Below are 6,000 nucleotides of genomic sequence, written 5' to 3'. Positions count from 1 at the left end.
AAGTGGGGTTATATCTGTTTGAAGTGCCGCAGCTTCGACCCCAGTCCCACCTTAGGGTGGACAAAGCACCAGACGATGCCATATTGTCTGTTCCCTCAAGTAGAGACTCGGAGTGGACAAAGGTATGAGAATATAGAGAACAAATAACAAGGGAAAATTACTAGAATATGAGAGAATAGAAGGCAGTGCTCTATTCTCTTGGAAGTATGCTGCCACCACCTGCTCTTTTAATAATGGGAGAGATAAAAGCAGCCATAGTCATAGGAGACGGGAGGAAAACATGGAGTTTGGGTTAGAGCAGGAGAAACTGCAGTGTCAAATAATACAGGATAGTTATAACAAGACAGTGGTCCTAATAAGTACTGGCTCTTAGGGTAGCTTGACCTGAAACTTTAGCAGTAGGCACCTTATCAGGGGCTTGACTCTCCCAAAAAAATTATGTCACTACTATGTTGCTCAATTTAACCTCTGAAAACAAATGGACCTAATACACATGGCTCAAAGGGGGAAGTAAAACATACTCAGATAAAACCATTTACAATTTAATAAACACATTACAAGGAATCTGAATTTGTTAGCACCCAAGAAAAAAATTACTAGCAGCAAATACCTAACATTATAGCAGCACCAGCTTACTGATATTAGCAATACCTCGGCACATAGTTGCCAAGGAACTCCATTGTTTACCATGCTGTCTGGGGTTACCTTACTTGTTATAAATACCTTGATACTTTCCTTCTTCAGGCTGCTACTCAGATCTTTCTTAATCCCAGAATACCAACCAAGACTGATCCTCCAGGGCAAAGGTTTTCATGGGCTATAGAAAAGTATCTACTTTCCTCAGTATCTCTCCAGCAATCAATACCTTTCAAGTTTTGTAGGCATGTCTTGGGAGGAGAGTAGGCCTGGTTGCTGCTAAAACCTATAAGAATATTTTTCTGGTTTAGTCAGAAAACACAAACAAGAATTTCTACCAAAAAAATCTTACAAAGAAATACGAGAGAAACATAATCAACAAGACAAAACTTCACATTCATCACAACAATAAAAATGGCATATTAAAAATAATTCATTTATAAGACACAAAAGATTACACAAAAAAAAGACATTAGCTGAAATACAGTAAACAAACAATATAACATAAGGAACAAACTTGGTTAAGTTACTTGTTACAGACAAACTACAGAAAATAAACATAACTAAACATAGATAGTACATGTTTAATAATAGATTAATACCATACAAGATAAATAGTATTATTAGTGTAGATCAGAGGTTAAGAAAAATGTTTACCAGAGAAAGTCTTACTCTACATCTCTGAAAACTAACAGTAAATATCAGTAAAATATTATAAGGAAAATAGATTTAAAAAGAGTTAGACATAGTCACTTGGGTCATAATTAACAACATTTACACCTTAAATTATCAATATTCTTACAATTTACCCTAATAGTACAATATACAGTATCATTTAAACTATAATAACCCAGCCTAGGGTAGTATGATGCCAGCCGGAGGCTGTCCAGCCCAGTGACTATAACACACAGCCTGGAGGCTGTCCCACCCAGTGGCTATAACACACAGACTGGAGGCTGTCCAGCCCAGTGGTTATAACACACAGACTGGAGGCTGTCCAGCCCAGTGGCTATAACACACAGACAGGAGGCTGTCCAGCCCAGTGGCTATAACACACAGACTGGAGGCTGTCCAGCCCAGTGGCTATAACACACAGACTGGAGGCTGTCCAGCCCAGTGGCTATAACACACAGACTGGAGGCTGTCCAGCCCAGTGGCTATAACACACAGACTGGAGGCTGTCCAGCCCAGTGGCTATAACACACAGACTGGAGGTTGTCCAGCCCAGTGGCTATAACACACAGACTGGAGGCTGTCCAGCCCAGTGGCTATAACACACAGACTGGAGGCTGTCCCACCCAGTGGCTATAACACACAGACTGGAGGCTGTCCAGCCCAGTGGCTATAACACACAGACTGGAGGCTGTCCCACCCAGTGGCTATAACACACAGACTGGAGGCTGTCCAGCCCAGTGGCTATAACACACAGACTGGAGACTGTCCAGCCCAGTGGCTATAACACACAGACTGGAGGCTGTCCAGCCCAGTGGCTATAACACACAGACTGGAGGCTGTCCAGCCCAGTGGCTATAACACACAGACTGGAGGCTGTCCAGCCCAGTGGCTATAACACACAGACTGGAGGCTGTCCAGCCCAGTGGCTATAACACACAGACTGGAGGCTGTCCAGCCCAGTGGCTATAACACACAGACTGGAGGCTGTCCTGCCCAGTGGCTATAACACACAGACTGGAAGCTGTCCAGCCCAGTGGCTATAACACACAGACTGGAGGCTGTCCCACCCAGTGGCTATAACACACAGACTGGAGGCTGTCCAGCCCAGTGGCTATAACACACAGACTGGAGGCTGTCCAGCCCAGTGGCTATAACACACAGACTGGAGGCTGTCCAGCCCAGTGGCTATAACACACAGACTGGAGGGTGTCCCACCCAGTGGCTATAACACACAGACTGGAGGCTGTCCAGCCCAGTGGCTATAACACACAGACTGGAGGTTGTCTAGCCCAGTGGCTATAACACAGACTGGAGACTGTCCCACCCAGTGGCTATAACACACAGACTGGAGGCTGTCCCACCCAGTGGCTATAACACACAGACTGGAGGCTGTCCCACCCAGTGGCTATAACACACAGACTGGAGGCTGTCCCACCCAGTGGCTATAACACACAGACTGGAGACTGTTCCACCCAGTGGCTATAACACACAGACTGGAGGCTGTCCCAACCAATGGCTATTACACACAGACTGGAGGCTGTCCAGCCCAGTGGCTATAACACACAGACTGGAGGCTGTCAAACACAGTGGCTATAACACACAGACTGGAGGCTGTCCTGCCCAGTGGCTATAACACACAGGCTGGAGGCTGTCCCACCCAGTGGCAATAACACACAGACTTAACACAAGGTATGAAATCACTTGTTACCAGCAGATAGGTGTACATGAACAGTCAAAAAAAAACTGCCTAAGGCTGACAAAAGAGACTGGAGTGGAGGCTAGTTTACCCTGGTGTTTCTCTCCATTGTTTTGAACCTAACTGTCACTGGTGTATGTAAGTTCTTCACAACAAATGAGGTCAACTCACCTCTACAAACCTTTTTTCTACTCAGACTAATTATTACACCGAATTCTAATATTTTTGTATTCTCATCAATGTTTTTTGAGAGCCTGGCACATCTACAGCCAAGAATTCATACATGAAGTATTGTTGAAGTTTTATGAAACAGCTAATGATCTAAAATACCCAAAACACTTAATTGGAAAAATCTTTAAAATTGCTAGAAATACTTTTTACAATTCAAAAAAAAAAAAAAAAATCAACAAACCTTATTAAACTAAAAAATATGTTAGTTCTCCCTTACCTTGAAAACCTGACACACGACCTGTCCCAATGACCTGACACACGACCTGTCCCAATGGTCTGATACACGACCTGCCACACTGAGTGCTGGTTCTTCCTTACCTTGACAACCTGACACACGACCTGTCCCACTGAGAGTTGGTTCTCCTTTACCTTGGCAAACTGACACACGACCTGTCCCACTGAGTGTTGGTTCTCCATTACCATGACAACCTGACACACGACCTGTCCCACTAAGTGTTGGTTCTTCCTTACCTTGACAACCTGACACACGACCTGTCCCACTGAGTGTTGGTTCTCCATTACCATGACAACCTGACACACGACCTGTCCCACTAAGTGTTGGTTCTTCCTTACCTTGACATCCTGACACACGACCTGTCCCACTGAGTGTTGGTTCTCCATTACCATGACAACCTGACACACGACCTGTCCCACTAAGTGTTGGTTCTTCCTTACCTTGACAACCTGACACACGACCTGTTTCAATGAGTGTTGGTTCTCCCTTACCTTGACAACCTGACACACATCCTGTCCCACTGAGTGTTGGTTCTCTCTTAGATTGACAACCTGACACATGACCTGTCCCACGGAATGTTGGTTCTCCCTTACCTTGACAACCTGACACACGTCCTGTCCCACGGAGAGTTGGTTCTCCCATACCTTGACAACCTGACACACGACCTGTCGCATTGAGTGTTGGTTCTCCCTTACCTTGACAACCTGACACACGAGCTGTCCCGCGGAATGTTGGTTCTCCATTACCTTGACAACCTGACACACGACCTGTCCCACTGAGTGTTGGTTCTCCCTTACCTTGACAACCTGACACCCGACCTGTCCCACTCAGTGTTGGTTCTCCCTATGCCTTGACAACCTGACACACGACCTGTCACAATGAGTGTTGGTTCTTCCTTACCATGACAACCTGACACACGACCTGTCCCACTGAGTGTTGGTTCTCCCTTACCTTGACAACCTGACACACGACCTGTCCCACTGAGTGTTGGTTCTCCCTTACCTTGACAACCTGACACACGACCTGTCCCACTGAGTGTTGGTTCTCCCTTACCTTGACAACCTGACACACGACCTGTCGCATTGAGTGTTGGTTCTCCCTTACCTTGACAACCTGACACACGAGCTGTCCCAATGAGTGTTGGTTCTCCATTACCTTGAGAACCTGACACACGACCTGTCCCACTGAGTGTTGGTTCTCCCTTACCTTGACAACCTGACACACGACCTGTCCCAATGAGTGTTGGTTCTCCCTTACATTGACAACCTGACACACGACCTGTCCCACTGAGTGTTGATTCTCTCTTACCTTGACAACCTGACACACGACCTATCCCACTGAGAGTTGGTTCTCACTTACCTTTACAACCTGACACACGACCTGTCCCAATGAGTGTTGGTTCTCCCTTACCTTGACAACCTGAAACACGTCCTGTCCCAATGAGTGTTGGTTCTCCATTACCTTGAGAACCTGACACACGACCTGTCCCACTGAGTGTTGGTTCTCACTTACCTTTACAACCTGACACACGACCTGTCCCAATGAGTGTTGGTTCTCCCTTACCTTGACAACCTGACACACGTCCTGTCCCACTGAGTGTTGGTTCTCCCTTACCTTGAAAACCTGACACACGACCTGTCCTACTGAGCGTTGGTTCTCCCTTACCTTGACAACCTGACACACGACCTGTCCCACTGAGTGTTGGTTCTCCCTTACCTTGACAACCTGACACACGACCTGTCCCACTGAGTGTTGGTTCTCCCTTACCTTGACAACCTGACACAAGACCTGTCCCACTGAGCGTAGGAGTGTAGACAAGATGTGGACAGGACAAGTGTCAAGTCAAATTTTTACGAGTAAAATGTCAAGCAGAAGCTAAGTTCCTAGCAAGTTGTAGTTATTATTAATACATCTAACTGATATAACTCTGAACTAATATCAGTGTTAAAATTTGAACTATTTTTGATGAAAACTTATTTAATTATATTTATATCAACTGTGGATCTGCTAGAAACAACTTTGTCAGACTTAGGAATATCAGTTGTATAGTAAATATTTCTTGGATCTGCTAGAAACAACTTTCTCAGACTTAGGAATATCTGTTGTATAGTAAATATTTCTTGGATCTGCTAGAAACAACTTTCTCAGACTTAGGAATATCTGTTGTATACTAAATATTTCTCACATAAATAAACTGATCATTAAATTCTTGTCTGGTTACACTGTTATATTTATTTCGTTGTATTCTTAGTTCAAGGTTTTTTCTAGTTTAACTTTAATACACTTTATTGATTTTTCTGGAGTTTACCTGGAGAAAGTTCCGGGGATTAACGCCCCCGCTGCCCGGTCTGTGACCAGGCCTCATGGTGGCTCAGGGTCTGATCAACCAGGCTGTTACTGCTGGCTGCACGCAATCCAATGTACGAACCACAGCCTGGCTGCTCAGGTACCGACTTCAGGTGCTTGTCCAGTGCCTGCTTGAAGACAGCCAGGGGTCTGTTGGTAATCCCCCTTATGTGTGCTGGGA

The 6,000-nt window shown here is 45.2% G+C and overlaps 1 protein-coding gene across 1 annotated transcript in view; it reads right to left on the bottom strand.

The window, feature by feature from the left end:
- Positions 1 to 526: 526 nt before the first annotated feature.
- The window catches only part of LOC128698402 (uncharacterized), a 151,187-nt gene continuing 145,713 nt past the window's right edge, over positions 527 to 6,000 (bottom strand). Inside the window, exon 6 of the mRNA XM_070104511.1 lies at positions 527 to 922. The gene's annotated coding sequence lies outside the window, so the exon portion shown is untranslated. The remainder of the gene's footprint in view (positions 923 to 6,000) is intronic.

Source organism: Cherax quadricarinatus, chromosome 92, assembly GCF_038502225.1.
Source record: "Cherax quadricarinatus isolate ZL_2023a chromosome 92, ASM3850222v1, whole genome shotgun sequence".
Lineage (NCBI taxonomy): Eukaryota > Metazoa > Arthropoda > Malacostraca > Decapoda > Parastacidae > Cherax > Cherax quadricarinatus.
Note: the sequence above shows the minus strand (reverse complement) of the source record. Positions and strands in the feature narration are given on the sequence as shown.